This window comes from Apteryx rowi, unplaced genomic scaffold (genome assembly GCF_003343035.1).
Source record: "Apteryx rowi isolate R43461 unplaced genomic scaffold, aptRow1 scaffold_440, whole genome shotgun sequence".
Lineage (NCBI taxonomy): Eukaryota > Metazoa > Chordata > Aves > Apterygiformes > Apterygidae > Apteryx > Apteryx rowi.
Window position 1 is genome coordinate 397,138 of NW_020450695.1, and position 21,639 is coordinate 418,776.

Here is a 21,639-nt window from a genome sequence, read left to right on the forward strand (position 1 = left end):
CCTTCACCTACGCTCTCAGCATCTCTCCAGCCCAGCCCTAGGCTCGCCGATCTGATCTGTCCTCCTTGGTGACACCCCTAAGCCTCAAGACTGTACCAGCAAAATCATCTTCAGTCACTTCTCCAAAAGCATGTTGACACCATGAGTAAAAGCTGTCAACTCACCTCTCCACTCCCCTTCAGTTTTCTTCCCTTCAGGCATCTCGTCTCCTGCCTACCGCCATTTCAGCAGCGTTAATCCAGGGAGGGATGCGGTTTAACTGTAGCCTCCCAAAGGCCTCCACGCTCCCCTCTGTAGCTCATGGGGACATGTGAGCATGTCCAGAGGGTGCCCCATCATGGCCAGAGGGAGTTTCAAGGAGAGGGAGGAGGAAACACTCCCCAGAGAAGTTTATCTCTCTTCAGGGGCTGTAGAAGGAGCCTAGAGCGATGAGTTCATGCTACATGTCTAGCTTTTAAACAGCTGGAGGTAGGCGAGAAGTACACTGTTCACACCAACCTGTGACTGCTGCTCTTCCTCTGTCCGTGGGGAACAAAGAAAGACAGGGGAAGAGGTAGTTTCAGACTGAAAAAAAAAGTTTTCATAAATGGGGGAGAAAAAATTCATTTTCACTCAGTCCAAAATCCTGGGTCTCCTTTGGCTACATGTTCTTTAGCCCTTGTAAATATGGCTTTTTATCATGCCGGTTTTAAATGAAAGATGCTCTCTCAAAATGAAAAGCCAAAAACCTTCCATTTGCAGCTATCCAGGGGAAAGGGTCTGGTGTTTCAAAATCCCACTCTGTTGTCTTTCTTCCAAACTATTTGTCAAATTCAACATGATTCTGGAAATCAGTCCAACTCCTTGGAAACTGGTTCTCAATGAATTTACTTCCCTAGTATTAAAACTTCCTATTTCAGTTATCTTCCCTCCTTTCCATGTCCCGTTTGTCATACTCTTTGATCCTGCTTTTCAGGTTTCCAGCCCCATGGGACAGAGGTTGTCAGGCCCATGTAGCCCCCACCAAGGGAGCCCAACCTCACTGGTGTCTGCATGTGCTCCCTGGTATGAGCACTCCCTAATAACACACGCATGATCACTCTGCAAGGTGCTGTTGGCTGCAGGAGTTGGCTTCAGTTATTAAATGTTCCTTTTAAAATTATCAGCCGCACAAGCTTGAACCCCTAAAACAAAACCTGGGAAGGTTACATACTCCTTTACGTCCTGCCGAGGCAGCGCTTTCACAGGGTGGGTGTACAAAACTGCTATCATGGAGTGAAGAAACATGGCATTCATTTGAGGAAACATAAGAACCATAAAGTATACAAGTAGCAAATAAAATGTCAAATTCACTGCATCTCAGGCAAAACTCCTTTGTTTCATGTTTTTCCTTCAGTGTTGTGGATGTCCAGAGAGCAAACACTGTTCTCCCTTTCTGCTGTTTTCCACTTGCACTTCACTATGAAGGGTTAGCAGGGGCAAATGCATCTCCAGGTTGGTTTTCATGAGAAGAAGCCTGTAGCCCCAGTGCCATCTCTATTCTTTTGCTCCTGGAAATGGTCACGTACTCATGTTATATAAGCTGCCATTTCAAACTTCTGGATGTCCCCACTTCCCTGTCCTGTCAGGCAGTCCTTTTCAACAAAAGCTTAAAACCCCTTTTTTTCACTGCAGATGTCATTCCAGAGACATTACCTGTCAAAATACCAAAACAACAGTGACATATTACATTTTAGAATATCAAAAATTAATTACACTTTTGCCAAATAGACAACCACTTTTTAATGTTTTCCAAGAGGTCTGTGACTTATAAAGTCAATGGAAACAGGCAGAAAATGATAACATAATTATGGCTAATGATTTAGGTTGGAAGTGGGGTAAGCAATTAATTTTTATTATGTTTATCAATATCTTTGGTCACAATATTATGTGGAAAATGCTTCTTTTGTGACCCAGGAAATTGAAAAGCCATTTGTGGCTGCATGTTTGAGTAACATAAATAATTATATATTTGCACGTTTTACATTGCTACAATATTGCTATTTCCTAGCATGTGGTTTGTGCATTCCTGTAATTGTCTTATTAGTCTAGTTTGAGTTTCAAATAGCACCTATATTACAATGTTTAAGATGTTTGCTTTGGAAGGAATTATGGGACACAAAAACATATGGATCACCTTATCATATATAGAAAGCATACAGTAAAAAGCTGGCTTTCATTACTCCATTACCGTAGATATATATATGCGTTCAGTCTTGAGACTTGGTTATTCATATGTTTACGACATTTAGGGCTGCTTTCTGTTATTGTGGATGTACATTCACTCTGCTGGAAATACAACACATCTCTCTGCTGAATATTCCTTCATATAAACACTGTGACTCCCAGGGTAAATAAAATCAGTGCTTGTTACTGGTGTCTATGGAAAGGTTAATAGGTTTCTTAACAGATTTGCTCTCAAACAGCTGGTCTCCCACCATCTCCCCTTATCTCTATGCTTTAAATCTCTTCTCTGTACTGTTGTTCCAATTCTTGCCCTATGTCCATCCAAGTGAGGTCGGATCATCTTATAAGAGTATGTAAAGGGTGGGTTGGCACCTCAACAGGCAGGTTTTTCCCTGCCAAAAAGTCACCTGTCGACGTTCTCCATGTGTGCTCTGATGAGACTTCTCACCAGTGAAAGTGGGTCAAAAAGGTACTCCTTGCTATTGCAGTGGGAAACAGTGAGGTCTGATGTGCTCTGAGATCCAGGGCAGGGTCTGCAGCTTTATGGTGTCCCTTCCCACCCTCCAAAATCTCCATCCCTGAACAAGGAAGCTTTGTCCTTATGAAACATGTCACACATTCTGGAGCAGCAGACATGGGGCTGCCAGTGATGCCCAGGGCTTCAATCAGTCTTTTAGCAGTCTCGGATTCAGATGGAAAAGCATCTGGAGGATAAGGACTGGGATTCTGACAGCAGTGAAACACACACAGGGGAACCACAGAGGGAGCAGAAGGACTTTGGACACATAATAGGAGCCCTAGTTCCAAAGAATGGTTAATACCTGGATTCGGGTATACTCATAGACAATCACAGACATGGTATTCTGAACCGTGGCAGTGTTTTACTTCTCTGACTGGAAGACTGAGTCTTTCCTAAACATTGAGTAAGAAATCCAGCAAGACAGAGATAGTAAGGACAGAAAATCTTCTGGGAACAAATCTTTCTTCCAATACACATCCACACATATTCCTGGCTTTTCATTAACAAAACTACCCAGCATTGTGGATAAGATTTTATTTGCCAACATCTTTTCACATGCAACGGAAACATGATAAACCGGGTGTACTGGGAGGAATAAGTGCTTCAGCAAGCTCACTGTATGCCTGGGTGATTTCAGTCTAGAGTGGACCAAGGATTACTGCTCCTGTGGACAGGGTGCTTCATGGCAATGGAGGGTTGGCAGTGCGGAGTCAGGCCTGATACACAAAACAGTCTGACTTTCAACTAAACACATAAACTTTGTCATCATTCCCTCTAGTGGTTAAATATGGAAGAAGCTGATAAAGTTTCTAAGCATCAAACTTCATCTTTCTTCTCAAACAAAACTGTCTCATGCTTTCAGCACTGTTGACCACGGTCCTAATCCCAGTGACAGTACAAATAGGGTCTTTGACTGGATCACACTGGCCTACGAAATCTTTTGGATACTTCCTGGTCTCCTAACGCTATCCTGGAATTCAGTGCCATACATTGCATTACAACACCCAGCCTTTGCGAGGGCCTAGAGAGATGTTTTCTGGGATACTTCCAGTGAGCCATAGGCTTTTGCAGAGGAGGTAAAAAGTCAGCAAGTGAGAATTTATTTGGTGCTGAACACACCTCCATAGCCAGATTAGAGTGATAGTGCTGCTGCACACAAAAACCCAAAGGTAAGCCTGCTGAGAGTGTGTGGCAAATCATTACACTGATCATTAAAGTTCCAGCTAGCAAACACTTTCATCAGCCAAACCCACCGCACCATGAAACACTATGCTTGGAGGGCTGCAGCCTGGGCAATGGAAACTTCAGGTTAAAAAAAACATATGTCCAGTCCTGGAAGGTGCTGCAGTGGTTCAGGAAAAGTGTTCAGGCCTGAGGGGCTGCTTTTCCTTTTCTGACTCCACATTCAGCTGCACACTGTACGAGTGTGGAGAAGAAGCACCCCTGCCTAGACAGGAAAAGCAGTCTGGGGGGACCAGGGGAAGAAAAAAATTTTCTTCTAGTTTTGTACCACGTAAACTGTGAAAGTGGTGTATGGGCATGTGTGTGTATTATAACTTTACTGAGAAGAACTTTTTGGGGAGAATCAAATGCAGACCAGACACCTGGAAGCTTTGTATGCCCCAGGGATTTCTACAACTTTGTAGATTATGGGATGCAGGTACATGCTTATGCTGCAGCTGAGAGCACTCCAGCAATTATACATCTAGCCATCACCTAGGTGAAGGACAAACTGCAGCATTCTAAGCTTGCTGTCATCCAGCAGGAGCTAAGGTAATAGCATCCACAACATCCCCTTTCCTCTCTGCCACTTTTTCAGCTCAGACATTTCTCTTGAGATTTCTACTGTATTCTGTATCCTCTTTTTCCTTTCTCCCAGTTCCAAGGGATACTACTCTAGCTTCTTGTCTTTTAAAAATTTTGTATGTTAACTTGAAACCTGAAGCCCAGCAAATGTTAGCCCACGGCAGAGTTGTATTCCTGCTTTAGATGGCTGTGTTATTGAGACAAGTGCTATGGGGGATGATGGAGGAAGGGAGAGAAAGCTCTGTTCATACAGGCTAGTGTCACAGCTCTTCTGCCACAGCTGCCTCAGTTTCCCAGCACCTTCACAGAATGGTGACAAGAGAACCCAGCTACCCACTACTGAGAGCACCTGGCACTGGTGGCGGCTCGTGCTGAGACATTACAGACGATGGCTTCAGTGTAAGCAAACCAGCCAGGAAGGAGGGCTTTATTCCACAAGAGATGATTTCTGCTCACGGCATACCTCCTCAGAGCACTTCATCGGGTAGCTCTGCTCCCTCCACTGCTTCTTACTGTAAATTTGATTTTGCAAGGTTTTAAAAAATGAAATTCTGTGAGTGTTCCTGCAGGGCCCCCTCACTCCTTCCAGGGCTGTCACCCCCGGGACACTAGTAAGCCCTGAGTGGTGTCTGCAGAGCCGCAGCCCTGGGGAACTTCACGGGACCATTTCTCCTGCACTTTCTAGCAACATCAGAGGTTGTACCCTTGGAAGAGTCATCTTCTTTCTCTGCTTCTGTTCCCTTTCTTGAAACAAAATAAAAAGCTTTAACCCCCTGAGGATTCAGTGATTTCACACGCTTTGGGTCACTCTGATTTATACCTTTTTTAATGCAATAAACATTTTTCCAGCTGTATGACTCCACTGGCCTGATTTTCAGCTCCCACTTAGCTATCCCAGTGTAACCCTCAATGCCAAATGTTTGAAAACTGGCCCCAAATTCCCCTCTGCCTCATGCCTCCAGGACAGAGTTGTTCTATTCTGTAAAATAAGAAAGACACGATGTACAGTTGGACTCATACCACTTTGTTGTGTCAATTTAACTAATTCTAAGACCACAACTTGCACACAAAGTCAGTGAATAACAGATTTTTAGCTCACTTGCAGTTCCAGTAGATAGTTAAGTACATTTTTCTCAAATGATGTGGCTCCACCTGATATGAAAGTATTTTCAATTTATTTATTTTTCTGATGAACTGAAAAGAAAAAAATAAAGAAAATATGCTGGGGTTGACCCCAAAAAACCCTTTTGCTTCATTCTTGATATATTTTTAAGGGATTTGGGTTAAACTAAACTCAATTAAATGTTTTTACAAAACATGTATAATGAAAGAATTAAAATGTTTTGTTGAGGAAATGCCAAAAGGAGAAGTTTTCATTTTTTCCTGAAGGGAAGGATTTGTGCAAAACAATTTTGTAAATCTGATACCAATTTATACATTTCAGTCACTCCAAACCTACAGCTGTCAGTGGAAAAAAAACCCAACTGTTTGAAAAGTTCACACAGCTCTATTTACATCCATTCTGGTGGCAATTTTACCCTCTGCTCCCCATCTTGGGATCTGTTATTCAAAAGTTCTTAGCCACGACAGAAGAAACAATGGTACCGAAGTTCACCACAAAGACCCGCATTCTTTGCTAGTCTGCAATCTCCCCCATTCATAATTTATCTTACCCTCAAGCCCACTAATTTGTAAACTGCAAAAACAAAGACAGTGCCCAAGAACCATGCATGAGATTCCAGCACACAGAGCTCGCAGGAGTTCACAGAGTCCCCTGAGATAGCCTGTGAACTCAGCAGCACAAGTTTAATGTTGCCCAATCGTTTTTACAACTTACTTTCATGATCTTTTTTCAATGGCAATATAATAAATAATGTCAGTTCAGGATTTTTTTCCTTGCCTTTTTTTTCGTTGCAACAGACACACAGAAAATCCATGATAAGCATCCATTGTGAAGAAAAATTAGGTATAATATGTATACACAGAACACATATTAGTTTCCCAAATCATTTTAATGATGGGCTATAAATATTTTTTTGGCCTGCCTGCAGGCATATTTCTTTCAGCTGTGATCATGTCAGATTCCATTAACAGAGCTGGATCTGTATTTTTAATGGATAGCTAAGTAAATGTAGCTACAAAACAAGAGCTCTTTTTCCTTAGTGCTGATCATAAGCTCCACCGTATTTCATTAGGGTGCTATATTACAGAGGAGTCACCTGCCTGACTGAAGTACAAAACAGATGTCTTATTCTCACCGGGGAGCTCACAGCATTATCTTAAAGAGTACTGGAGGACCACGAGGTTCTACCCAAATTGTAACCCAAGATGTTAAACGTTTGTACTCTGCCTCCCTAAATTCTCTATTATGGTTGGTTAGATCCATACTCTTTATTTCCAAAAACTGAGTGCCAAGTAACTTTATGCAGCTGCTGTGTTCCTCACCAGAAGTGGCTGCATTCCTGCACCACAGCAAGTAATCTATTACCCACCTCAGAGGTGCTGCTTAAGTAGATAAAACTCTATAAGATAGATGCAATTTGACAGAGCAGGAATTATCTACAATGGTTAGAGTTAATTATATCACTAAATATTTAGCCACAGCTGGACTTAAGTAGTTGGACAGACTCCAGATGAAGGGGAACTCCAAGAAACAATCATAAACATTTTGTTCGAACAACAGCATTTCATCAAAAATTTCCAGCTCCCAAGCAAGTCTGAGCTGACTGCACTTAATAGCACAAAATGTAGATGCTGCTGATTCTTGAACATATGATGCAGTACAGGGAGCAGCACTGGAATCACAGAGGCTTGGAGATGGAAGAGAAATGAAATAGGGAGGAGGGAGATAAAATTATACAATGAGGTAATGCTGGAAATCAATGGATACTGCATAGAAAAAAGAGCAAGATTAAATACATAACATGATTCTTTAAAGGAAACTGAGACATAGAAACAAAAGATAAATCAGATCTGTAAAATGAGTGAGTTCATTCACTTGACAGGATTGGTTCTGGATTATAATTCATCAAGGAATTTATGGATTTGCTGGAAATACAGAGCATATGCCTTTAAGTCCCACTAACATCATTAGGACTATGCTTATACTTAAATTTAAGCACCTAAGTACTCTGCTGAGGGAAGGGTTCAAAGGCACAATGCACAGTCCTTGTCAACGCCAAACTCTTGCTGTCTTTCATGAATCTGGTATCAGGCAAATAACCCCAGATAAAGCAAATATTCAATACTAAACTCACTTCAACTTTGTAACAAGTTCTGATGAAATGATGCCAGGTTCATAATTTTTAAATGAACTTTGTAACTTTCAAAGACTTTACAAAATACTGTTTAATTATAACTCTCAGAATGTCACTGCAGTATGGGTAATTATGTGATGATTTGGAGCAGGGAAGGAAAAAGGAAAGTTTGGGTTAACCAGTCCCACCCAGTGACCTCAGCTGGAGGCACCTTCCTTGCCTGCAGGGCCTGCATTAAGATGGCTTGAGCAAGCGCCCAAGGTCATTTTTTCCCACTGTGAAGGGAAATCTGAAATATGTCAACAAATCTGAGGAAATCAGGCAAACAGAAATGAGAATGATGATCTGGAGGGGTTGCCTTCAGGGGAAAGGGGCAGAAAAAGAAAGGAGGATTGTTAATATGACCAATGCTGTGCCTCTTTCATCCCTTTTCAGCTGTTTTTCTGTGCTGAAAGACACCCACTAATTATTTCAACAGAATGCAATGGGTGCCCAAAGCCTAAACCAACTTCAGGTCAGCACCAGCGGGGTGGTATCATCAAGGGAGTACTTGTAAAACAGAGCTAACTCACAGGGAACAGCATCATGGACAAATTTAGCCTAGTTTCTTCTGTTCACAAATTAACTGGGAGCAAGTTGCAACTTTTAATTGAGTAGCTATAATTCCAAACAAATTCCCCACCAGAAGCAGGATGTGGTAATGACAGGCAAGGTTGGTTTTGTCTACACTCATGTGCCATAAGCAGAATTCCCATCTAAAAATGGATTTCAGAATTGCTATTGCTGATGGCAGTGTGTAAAGCAGATCAAGCCGAGTCCAAATACCAGGCTGAGCTGTCAGGGCTGGGGAGCAATCCTTAACAGACTTTTTGAATCCTTCTCTCCAGTACAGTGGCAGACCCAAATAAAAGGTTAAGTGCCCACACTAGGTGTCAGACAGAGACAGAGAAGTGCATTTCTACTGCTTTAGTGAAACAGGCTTTTAATGCCAAGATCCAGGTACAAGTTCTACTGATGACCCTGGCAGGGGCACTAAACCCTAGGGAGGGAGAAAAGCAGCAGACCGTTGTCTGGGAGTGTGTGAATATAAAGCAATGCTTGGATCTGGCAGTAGGTCATGTGTCCAGGATAGAGGGTCACTTTGTTTTCCCACAAGTATTCTCCCACTAAGCAAAGTCCAATACGGAATGTGTCCTACTCCCAGTTCCACAGTATAACAGGTTGCTCTCTGTAGAGAAACTTCCTGATCCAGGCTTAGACTTCATTTCTGCCTCAGTTTCCCTGCCGCAGGCTTCCCCACACCTGCACCGAGGCTCTTGTAAACCGAGAGGTCTCCCTTCTAAGCTGATAATTCAGAGGTCCGCTCTAGTTGAACGCAGTCTTCCCCCAACCCCACATTCTCTTTTAAGTGACTGGCTCTGCAGCTCAGTTTTCTGAAGCTATGGGGGTGTGCAGGCCCAGTGCAGAAGTGTGAACTCCAGAGGTGTGCAGAAAGCCAGCCCTGTCCCCAGGGCTTTGACTGACATGGAGACAAGCAAATAGAAGAAACTGGCTCCCTCACACCCTCAAGGCTCTGAATGGTTTGAAAGACGGCAGGAAATCCTGCCCATTTCCTATGCTGGCAGGCTCTTCTGGGAGGGAGAAGCGATGGCTGGGGCAGTGGCCACACAGCAAGCAGAGGAGCACTGAGGACAGGCCCTGAGGACACCCTGGGAAAAGGGTGCCCAGGCATTTGAGACCTGCACAAAGCCCAGAGAGGTAGAGACCCCAGATGAGCAAAAGATTTGCCCTGCTTTTTGGTGCTAACCCAGCTAAATAGCAAGCAGTGTTCTGATGCATAAAATTAAGTGTCATAATGTGTTCACAGCATTCTTGGTGGTACCCTGGCAACTGGAACCTGCTGTCAAGGTGCCTGGGGCAGGGGAGCTGAGAGCCAGTGGGCAGGGGAAACACAGCGGAGACATCAGGGCCAGTAATTCAATGCTGGTGGCAAGTGCCAAGTGTGGCAAAGATTTGGCCTTAGCTGGAAGGATGGGCGTAGGGGAACTCTGGGCTCCAAGTCAGTCTGGTGTTGATAAAGCTGGCTGTTGCTACTGACAGGGGACCTGAAGTTATTTCCCAGTGAATTCTTGCCTTCCCTCCCAAAAGATGGGACCATCCCAACCTGAGGGGCAGAAGGGGGGAACCATCTCCTAGAAGGAAGGAGGCCACCACGTTAGGATGGACAGACTTTGCTTTCACTCTTTCTTTGCCATCACAGGAGCTTTCCTGCTCTAGGTAGGTGTGTAAGTCAGTCTCTGTCTGGTCACTGTCATAGGAACAAATCAGGCGACAAGCACCGGAAAGGGGACCCAGAGAGATCCTGGAATGTCCATTCTTGGAGATCTTCAGGACTCAGCTGGACAGGGCCCTGGGCATCCTGATCTGACTTTGAAGCTAGCCCTGCTTTAGCATGGGGTTGGGCTAGATGATCTCCAGAGGTCCCTTTTAACCTATATCCTCCTATGACCGTAAGAATCACCATTTCTGGTGAATATCAAATGAATATCTCCTCACCTAAGCCAGGCCCAATGCCAGCACAGAATACAGACTATTGAGGTTTCTTCTCTAACCTCAGATACTTGGGAAAAAAAAACTGAACTCCTGGAAGCATGGAGAAACCCAGCTAGGAGCTGTGGCACTCTGCTGTGCTGCCTTCTCTTCCCTGCTGAGCAGCTGCTAATGACTCACTCACCTCAGAAACACTGCCAAGAACTACAGGGGACATAGGGTCTGCAGGAGAATTCCTTTCTCTTCTGAGTCCAATAATATTTATTGAATAACGGTGCTACTAACTCTGAATCACTGTTCCTGTCAATGGTCAGGTGGTACATAAACAAGCTCTTCCACTGGTTTCAAACTGATTTCCCTGGCATGACGCTGGTACTAAAAGGTTCAAGGGCTGAACCCTGTTTGTCAAATATTCATCCAGAGATTAAATCTAGAGAAGAGTGACAGTTTCATTTCAGATACCGCACACATGAAAAACTTGGCTAGGTTGAGGTTTGAACAGAAGCGAAGCTGTCTGAGCTTTGAAAAGAGGCCATTCGTCAGAAAGCATTTTGCTTCAGCCTTGAACAGAAAAATGTTCTAAGTGTGATGGTTTTTACGATAGACCCACACTACCAGCATAGGAAAACAATCGTCTGGTTTTTTTAAAAGGCTCCAAGATAAATCACAAGTAGTGTACTACTATTGATTTATTTATATCTCAATGGAATATTGGAGCTATAAATTATGGTTGAACAAACACAAACTGTGCAGAATTTTGCATTGTTTGAACTTGTCAATGGCAGGTCTTTCTCGTGTTTTCATTTTAATGTAAATCAAACTGTGAAATGTATGGATGCAATTTATTTCCAGTTATGTTTATTGGACTTGGGAATGACTTATTAACCAGGGGCTTTACTCAAATCTCATTTGATTTCCTTGGATTTGACGGCACAGCCTCCATGGAGTTTTCATGACTTGAGCACTGCAGACCCTAAATTTGATATAAGAGACAACAGTGGTGTTCTCACAGTGTCCTTGTGGAGTCCTGGAGTGAGAATCTAATGGAAAGAGCACATCCTGCAGAGTGGAGTGCTCAGAAGAAAGGGCTGGTGCCTGGGTGAAATCCCTGCTTGGCTGCCAAGTCTCCCCTTCATTGCAGCAGGGCCAGGAGTTCAGTTTCTGTGTGTAATTTAACTCTGTGGGGAGACTCACCCTCCAGAATATATTGCAGGTCCCCCCAGGGTCAAGGAAAAGACTGCAAGAATTCAAGAGAAGATAGTCCTCACACAATTTTCAAATAAGGGAAGCAAAACCTAATAGTGCTAACCAAATCCAGATCAGCAAGGTCAGAAAAGGTCAGTCCCAGGATTTGATGGTCAGCAAAATCATCTGAATGCCAATGGAGGTGTTTTCAGCCAAGGTAGCCTGTGCCCTTTTATGCCAAGCCTGATGAGAGAGCCTCTTAAATGGAACAGACACAGCAGCAGAGGTGGAAAAGCAAGAGGAGCATGGATTTTTTAATATTTCTTTTATTTAACCATCTGAAAAATCCTGACATGGCATCTTGAATATAGCTGCCCTTACAACTCTTCTCCAGCTGAGAACCTCACTGAGTTTCCTATGGGACTTGGGGAAATCCAGGTGAAATCTTGGTCACCATGAAGTCAATAAGAGTTTTACTCTGGCCCTAAAACAAGCTTCCCCTTGTGACCTTGATGAAGTCATCTCATCACTGTGTGCCTCAGTTCCTCTAGAGAATATAATGCTTTCCTATTTGACAGAGGTGTCATGAGGACAAATTCATGGTGCCTGGGGGCCACCAACTGTAACAGTGATAATAGGCACAGGGAAGCCTGTGTAGGTCACTGGACACATTCCACTCTTATGACACTTGAATGCAAAAGAGCATTTAAATCAAAACATCACTGGTTAAACTTAGTTCTTGGTGAATGGCAGCCTGTAAATTTCTTAACCTAAATTATTAAAAGAACACTGCATACTTTATAACTGCATGTTTGAATATACTCAGGGGGTCAGGCTCTCCTTTTAGCCCCAGCAACATAAAGTTGGAGTCACTGCCTGACTCTGAAGCAGTTACTCCAGATTTATTTCAGGGTAACTCTGAGCAGGATCCTGGGTTTTGTTTATGACTTTTCATTTGTATTTTGTGAAAATGTAATAAAAATATTTTAAAACTGAAAAACATGGCTCCATAAACCCCACATATGGGATCTTTAAACTTGACCAACTTATGAACTTAACCCTGACTTGCCTTCCTCCTCCTGGCCTTTTCAGCAACTCGCGCTCTTCAGCCATGTCTATATTGACAGAGGACAAAACACCCTTAGACAGCCATCTCCTTCCTTCTTTGCCTAAAATAATAACAGGAACATATGACAAAACTGAACCACCATGTACTGAAATGGAAAAAAAGTGCAGAAAATGAGACTAGACAGTTCAGAGAATCCAACTTAATGCCTGCAAAGCAGAGACCCTGGTCAGGTTGCCCAGGACATGGCATTAGGTAACATTAGGTTACTGGAACCTGTTTCGAAATGTTGGTATACAACTGGCACCTTTTTTAGGGTTTGTATTAATGCAGTGGAAAAAATACATGCCCTGTCCTAGATGTCTTTCACTCAAAATTCTGCTTGTGTCTCATTCTGTTCATGCTAGTGCCAGTTATCCACAGATTTTAAGGCCAAATGGGACTTTTATTGTAGTCTGTTCTGAACTCCTTCTCAATGCTGGCCATGGAATTTCCCCCAACAGCTTCCACATTAGACCCACCAATATGTGGCTGATCTAGACCACATCTAATAGAAGGTATCTGGTTTTGATTCAAATACTTGTAAGGACAAAGAGTTCTCAAGTTACTGCATCACTTAGTAACTTCTTCCAACAGTTTACTAACCTCCCTGTTAAAAATCTGCACTGTGTTTCTGAACATCCCAGTGCAATTCCATTAATTTCAGTGAAGTTCTTCCTAGGTAAGAAAGCAGAGAATAAGGCCAACAGGAAACTGAAGAATGGGAGGGTAAAAAGATTGCTTTAGATTCAGACCTGGGATAAGACTCTTAGATTTAAAACCCAATAGATCTGTGCCACCTCATCTCTCTTAAGGATCCGCCTCTTTGCTGTGCTTCTGAGAAAAAAAAAATGTATTGCAGGCTAAAATGTTAAAACTGACTAAGAAAATTTTAATTAGTTGAGAAATGAGCAAACAGATCTCTCCAGAGGCTTTGGAAACCTTCTCTTCAGCATTTTCAGGAGCTGTGGGAGAGTGAAGAATGAAGGAACTAATTAAGGGCCGGATCTACATCCCTGGAAGCCCAGTGGCAACACATCCCAAAGACATCAACATTAAATTTGGAAATGAGGGAGAATAAAATAACACGCAAATGGTTAACTAAAGATACTAGTTAAACACTTGGATGGTGTACATTGAATAGTTCTTCAGTCAGCTTCTACGGAAAAGCACTAATCTACCTTGACAGTGGAGCCAGCCCAGAAAGCACCACACAAGAGCAGCTTCTCACGTTAGTGTGGGAGCTTCTCTCCCCACAGGTGCTCCCAGGGGTGCCTGCAGCCTTGCTGGAGAGCTCCAGGGCAGGCTTGAGCTCTGCTGCCACCCAGACTGCTGGTGATCCCTGCCTGAGGCTGACAGTATTTCCGGCATTGTTTGGGGATGTTCCGTGCAGTGCAGGCTGCTTAGCTAAACCACTCACCACTCAACAGTGGTGCACTCACCACTCAACAGTGCTAGCTGCTTAGCTAAATCACTCATTCTTTAACAGCTGCAGTCAAAGGTCAGAAAAATAGCAGAAGCCATCTTCTCACAGTCAGAGACAGCAGAGTCCACCCAGGAAACCATGGTCTTGATCTCTCTGGGTGATGTAGGCATGTACTTTCCAAACTCTTGTGTACCTTACTGCGAGTTCCTTGGGGACTGGCCTGTTGCTTAGCTCTTTTTAAGAACAGTCTCACACAGTGGGACCCTCATCTACTACAAATCTTCTCCTTTGGCAAGGAATCTAAAGAACTCCATATACTTAGTTTCTCAAAAAGAAGACTGAGTGGTGACTTGATTTCGAAGTCTAAGTATCTTCACATGGAAGATATATCAGTCATTAATAGATCTTTTTAATCTAGTATGGAAAACAGTAACACAGACCAATGGCTGGTGGGTAAAACCCAAACAAATGCCAGTTAGAAATGCAGTCATACTTTCTTTTTTTTTTTAAACGAATGGCTGTCATCAGATTTTGAAGCAAATGACCTAAAAAATTGGAGGATATCTCTGGCTCTTGAAGTACTCAGATCACAGCTGAAGGCCACCCCGAAAGACACACTTTTTTCTAACACACATTACTGAACTCTGTCCAAGAGTAATTGTTCAAAATGATAGCCTGTGATGCATAAGAAATCAGACTCAATGACTGTGTCTTGCAGATTTGGCAGTGTTGCAGTAGTACCAGTCAGCTGAGGGCAATGCTTTGTTTTCTCTCTGGCATGAAGGAGTAGGCAACTGAGCACCCCGGAGTGCTCAGAAGGTATGGGTCAGGAATTTCCTGGAAGGATAACCACCCCAATGCGATCATAATGCCCCTCTCCCCTAAGCTTTCTGCAAAGCCAGTTTTGAGCTACAGTAGACTGATTTTGAGAAATAAACAATTGCTTCTCCAGCCTACAGTCTGTGGTGTAGTTTTGAATCAATCACTGCAGCACACAGGTGGTGGAGGGAAGCGTTCTAGTCCACGGCAGGAGGACTCAGCAAGCACAGCCAAAATAAGCTTTTATGTCCCAGCTGACATCTGTGGGAATGGACAGGTCTTTCACTGTGTGGGACATACACAATTTATACTAAGGGATCCCTAAATGCTTTAGTATTCATTATTTTTAAAAGACACTGGGTTCCGCAAGGGGCAGGGAATGTGTTTTCATACCTTGAGAACATTATTCCTTAACATGACACCGATGTTTTAACGACTCATTTATTTTCTCTCGTCTAGTGGAACAGAGAAAAGAGAGAGAATCATTTATTTACCAGCAAATTCTTGTTACTTTTCTAGGGAATCTGAGAAGAATAACATTTCTAACTCATGTATATTTTGTAAGACCCTCTATGAATGTTAGTTTTTTGAGGAAATATATATATATTTTTTTCTAAATGGTGGTTCACAAACATCTAATCCTCAGCTGAAAATGTAATGGTATTACAGAACTGCTGGGTGACATGGTCCAGACCTTAAGCTTTGCATAATTCAGACTGCATTGCTGAGTGAGTATAAATAGTTGCAATTTATTTTGTACATGCAAATTAGGAATATAATGAAAACATTTCAAACTATGAGACTGGAAGGCCATTTTTACAGGTGTTTTTTTTCTGCCAGTGGGCAATTTGTTCTCCTCATATAAACATTAAGCAAGTTTAAACATCTGCTCCTAATTAGTTCCCTTGCACAAGTTACTGATGCACATAACTCACACTTCCCAGTGCTCACTGCTGTGATGTCAGATGATTAGTTTGTTTGCACACTGCTCCTTGGAATTAGACAAAACCAAAGATCTGGAGTCACAGCTGTTCCCTGCACCACAAACCCAATTTTTATTGGAATGGTGAAAATTGCCAAGATCAGATAACCCTGGGAAGGTAGCACAAGTTAATTGGGCCCCAACTGACCCTAATGTAGCCACATGAATTTGGGAAAAATCTGGCCAGTATTTGATTAATTTGTTTACAGAACATGTTGTTTGAATGATTTTTCCATCCTAAAGTAGGGTTTCCTATCCAGGAAATCATTTGCAAGTTTTACCCCTGAGCCATCATAAGTTCCCTAACAGAGTTAGAACAAAGTCTCAGTACATCTTTCACAGTCCATACAGCCCTAAGCTCTGCTCTGCCATCTAATAGCTGACCTCTAGGTTCAGACTAATTTAGTGTTTGGTTCTGGCCATGGTATAAAACTCTGTCACACATAAGTGACGTGCAGAATGGACAGAGCCACCCAGAGACTCCTTCTTTACAGTTCATTAGAGCATCGTGTAGTTTAGACCTTTCCAGAAAACTTCACTCAAACTCATCTTTAGTGTCTTTAATGATGCCACCAAAACTCTATGCAGTCATTAAAAGCTTCCAGAAGTGTTAGCTCTGGAAGATTTTCCTCAAACTTTTTATTCAAAGCAATACAAGAGAAAAATAAATCATTGGGCTGATTTGGAAAGACACAAAGCATAGAGTCTTGAGCCTCCCTATAGTCAAATATCCCACAAAAATATCTCACATGCCTTGTACCAATACAGATCCAGTTAATAGAAGTGTAGTGAAGCTCAAAAACCCTCCTGCCTACAATACAATAAGCCACATTCATCTGCAACATATGATCATTCAACATCAACATATTCAAACTTTACTGGCTTAAGAGCTAAACCAAAATGTTTCCTCTGCCTTGTACGGCATCTTTGACTTTGTTGTTCATACAGTAGCATAACGGAGAGCATTAACAGAAACCCAATCTCTTTGAACCTGTTCATGTTTTTGCATTAAATAAAGTGGCCATTCCTGTACATGTAAAATAGTGTCATGCAAAGATCTTACAGTCTAAGGCCTCAGCAAAAAGAAACTAAATTTTAAAGTGCATACAGTTTTTAATTACACTTATCTCTTGGGGACCATTCCTTTGCAGTAGTCAAAACACTTTCCAAAGAAGTCAAGCATCATTAAACCTATTTTTAAAACAAGTAATGGACTCCAAGAACGGAAGACACTTACCCAGTATCACCCAGATACCTAGTTATTGCATCCCAGTTATTCAAAGCATGCTTCAGTTCTCTGTCTGCATACAAGAGATGTTCTCTCTTCAAGAAAGCATCGTTGCCCATGTGCTTGTTTTTTTCCAGAGAAGGATGTTTTCTTAATCTTACACAAATATTTGAATGGACATAAAACTAGGCATGCTGGGAAACCAAAAGCACCAGAAACAATCAGTTTCCTTCAGATTTGTGTCTCATGGATGAGTGACTTTTATATCAAAAATTTGATTGCAGCTGAGACATCTGTAAGGGTTTTCCCCCACAGGGATTCTTTCATCTCTAATAATGCGCACTCTCATTCTGATCTTTTCCCTACTGTCAGGTCCTCCCAATGTCTTTTTCATCCATCTGGCCATCTGCTTTTAGAAGCTTACTTATCTTAGATATCTTTACTCCTCTGACAAATCTGGTGGAAGTCAGCCAATGAATTCAAAAGGTGTCAGGGACACACACAGACATACACACAAGCTTATTTTCTGCAACAAATCAGGGATCACTTCCCTAGGCTCAACTGACAAACCTAAAAAATTGCAGATAGATAAACTTCCCTTCTATAATTATTAAAACACTGCAAAAAATAGCTGCAAATCAGACTGACTGGCACTTTAGTTAAAAAGACCCCAACATCCTCTGTGCATTTACTATGCATCTAGATCTGAGTCCACTAACTCCCTCATTTTAATACCGACATGAGCTCTGCTGACATCACAGCAGTTGTGTATGGTACATGAGATCAAAAGCAGCCCTGTTAGCTTTAATTAATATAGAGAGCAGAACAGTAAGTACAGTGTGTACTAAATACTGGGGATAGGAAAGAAAACATATTACTCTTCCTCTGTTAGAGACCAGGGTAAAGACCATTGAGTTTGTTTTTCAAGGATCTAAATAGTGTCTGTGCTATTCCTTTTCCCAGCAATGAGTTTCATCCTTTGAGTGCAATCTAGTTTGCTAAGTGTGAAGTTATGATAAAGGAGAAGCAGTGCTGTTAGAAAGATGGTTCTACAGCAACTATTTAAATGTAAACTTCTCAGAAATGTTGTTTGACTGTGAAATCCAAGAGACCATACTGCCAAAACCCTCACAAAGCACCAGAATTGCAAAGCTCAGATTCACCTTTTACCTACACAGCAAAGTGTTGGGATGAGAAGATTTGGATTTTGTCTGTTAGGGATGACTGAAAGTTTCTGTTACAAAAGTTTGATTTAAAAACACCAATTTACTGCATACACAATACCTTGTTTGCAATAGCTCAAGAAGACTTTTGCCAAACTGCATTCCCGATGCATCTGGGGCCAGAGATTTCCATAACCGCTCAGTGAAATTGATGCTTTTACCAATTTCACAGCTAGACTGTCAGCAAAAATAACAAAAGTTGTCAATTTTGATTTCCAGATCCCAGGAAACATCTCTGAATTTGGGGGTTTGTTTGATTCAGACTGAAACCAACTTTAAAAATATATACACATTTTGGCAAACTGAAAACACAGTTTTTGTTCAACTCTTGTGCCCATTTCTACCATGGGCTGGCCAATACCTGTCTTAAAAGTGTCTCATCAAAGGAAACCTCAATATGCCACAGTTTTCTTCTTATAGAGAAAATAAAACATTTGCTGCTGCAAGCTGCTATTCTGCATACAAAAAATCTGCCCTTCTTACTTGGTTTTCACTCAGTGCTTACTCAGGCAGAAGTCCCATTGACTTTGGTGGGTGCCTCGTAAGCAAGTAGGAACTTCAAGATTTGGCTGACATATGTTTTGTAAGTAAACGCTAAAGGAAAAGCAATTTGATCTCTTTTCAAAGCCTGGAAGAACATAATATAGCATAATCACTAAAAAATCTAAGACAGAATTTCATCAAGCAAAAACAAACACTGTACTAAAAGTCAGCAGGAGACGGCCAGTTCTGAGCCTACAGTAATTGTGACGTTGAGAATAGGAGTAAATTCCCTGAAGATGCTCCATACAGTAGCAAACCATCTGTCCAAACATTTGCAAAAAAGGCTCACGTCTGAAAACCCTAGATCTTGCCAAGGCCTTTGCCATTGGCTTTACAAGTGTAATGAGTTGGAATATTCACAGATGTTCTTTCTGAATGTCCCTCACTCTCTGTAAAGCAGATGGATCTTGGAGACTGCAAAATGAACTACCAGGAAAGACAACAAAACCTTTTCTGCCTCCTGTTGCCTTTCTCTACAGTAGGGACTGAGGCTTCAAAAATCAACTGGCATTTTTGTGCTGTTGGGCAACTCTAAGGAAAATGTTTCCTTCAAAGATTGACCATTGCTGAAACTGACTCCAATGCAGAATTTCATCAAGGCGCACTTACACATGGCACTGCACCACCAACCATATCCTTCAAAATAAGAATCTGTGATTCAAAGCAACTCCAGAGAATATTTCCTAACGAATCTTGGGAAAAACAAGACAGTTCTTGACACCTAGCAGTCACCAAGCCCTGGATTTTTGCAGAACAAGTACAATTCATTGCTGAACATATCTGGAAATTCTGGTTCACAGTAGAGTCTTTAGTTAATGACAAAAGTTAATAAGGCAGAACATAATTCATATTACAGTGTAAAAGCAATGACACTTGAAGTTAAGGGCCAGCTGCCAATTCTCTTATAAGTCCTATTTTTCAGGGCTTTAAAAGTGAATAACTGTACAGAGCATTAGGTTGACAATCTCAACAATTTTTTAAACAATGGATTAACTTTGTTAAGCTGATTTCAGCACTTAAAATAAGGTTTAATGGGTATTTTAGCAGTTGTGAAAAGGAAGCACCCTGAGAGATATGCAAACTGGAAACTTTGCCCCCTTACTCACTACACAGTGTTCAGCACCAAAGGAGGCTTCTTCTGATGCTGCATCACTGGGCCTCATCTCAACACAGAGAAAGCCAAGAGCAGATTCATCCCCACATTGTCCAGGAAGTCACCTCCACAAGCAGATCAACAAAGGTTAATACCAGTGGAATTTTATGCTGGGTAAAATCTAAATAAAATATTTCATTTGCAGTCAGCTTTCTTCTCAGCTTCCAACTGAACTCCTCAGAGTTGGAGTTTCAAGCTCCACCTACCTACCCTCCTGCATAAGCTCTGTTTGGCGGCTGGACTACATCACCCATGCTGCACAGTGGTTTCTCCTTGCAGCTCAGCTGCTGCAGGATGGTAATTTCCAAGCTGCTCCACTCAACGTTTTGCTCCACTGACAAAATGAAATTGCTGACAAATGGAAAGGCCTTAGATCTGGAAGAAATTCCAAAGAGATTTTTGCACTTCATTCCAGGCACGTGAGGAAAGAGGGATTCTGTCACTAGGCTACCTCCTGTCATGACCTGGCTACTGTCTGGCTACACGTGTTTTGAGAGTCTCACCTCAACATACACTTGCTGCAATGTAATTGTTATATTCAGGGCTAGCTGTATGGCATCCTGTATAACAGTAACTAGTGGAGACAGATGTTCTAAGCATCGGCATCTGTGTTTCATAAAGGAAAATGGGGTTTTGGTAGATGCAACCTCCTGGACCTCCCAGAGAACCGACAACAACCATCTCAGCACCCTACTGACTTCTAGGTACCTCCAGCACAGCATTCTCTCCACTTTTACAGTGGGGAGCTGTCTTAGCTATTTTTATGGCCCTTCTCACTGTAGTATCTCACAGTCTTTATTGAATGGTTCCTTACAATACTGCTCTGAGGCAAGGGACCACTATTTCCCTGTTCACAGACAAGGAGATTGAGGCCAAAATCTGATGCAGAGCTTGCACTGGGACCACACTACGCGCATCCACACAACACCCATCACTTAGGTGCCTAAGCCAGCACAACACTGGGACCTTCTAGGAAGGAGCATCAGCCACACCAGTGCATCTGCCCTACAGTGGGCATAAGACGACTGCAACATACCTGATATATAGTGGGGAACTTGGCCAAGCCAGCATGGCCCCCTCCAAAGGATAGGCTGGACTGGAGCTTCTTCCCAGCTTAACTCAGGAGATCAGTTAAACCTCAGTTAACCTCAGTTAAACCACAGACTGTTTGGACACTAGGCAAGTCTGGGCTCAAATGCAAGCTCAAACTCATGCTTAAAATCCAGGCCAGAGAATCATTTGATCATGCTCTCATGGAAAGTGTGTAGCAGAGCAGGGACTTGGACCCAGGTTCCTCTACTGTAAGTGGTCTTTCTCGTTATGTCTTGCCTTTTTCTTAGAGGTCTTTTACTCCATTATTTGGCTTGGGGTTTTTTTCCAGCCATAAAGGAAGAGAGAAAAGAACAGAGTAGGAGGGGAAGGAGAAAGTAAGCAGGAAAAGCAAGAAAAACAAAAATTGCAAACCAGAACATTATTTCTGGACAATGTTAACTGATGAATTCTGAAAGATCAAAAATTATAAAATATTTTTTTTAAAAAACACCAGTACCAACACATTTTCATTACAGCAACTTCGGGGTTAAAAAATTGAGAAAGTAAACTGACCAGCTCCCAAAAACAGCCTTTAAAAATCTCTC

At 42.2% G+C, this 21,639-nt stretch overlaps 1 long non-coding RNA gene across 1 annotated transcript in view; it reads right to left on the minus strand.

Annotated features, from left to right (window-relative positions):
- Positions 1-997: 997 nt before the first annotated feature.
- Positions 998-21,639, minus strand: part of LOC112971448 — a 104,174-nt gene continuing 83,532 nt past the window's right edge. The window contains exon 4 of the long non-coding RNA XR_003255344.1: positions 998-1,674. This is a non-coding gene — a long non-coding RNA (uncharacterized LOC112971448). The remainder of the gene's footprint in view (positions 1,675-21,639) is intronic.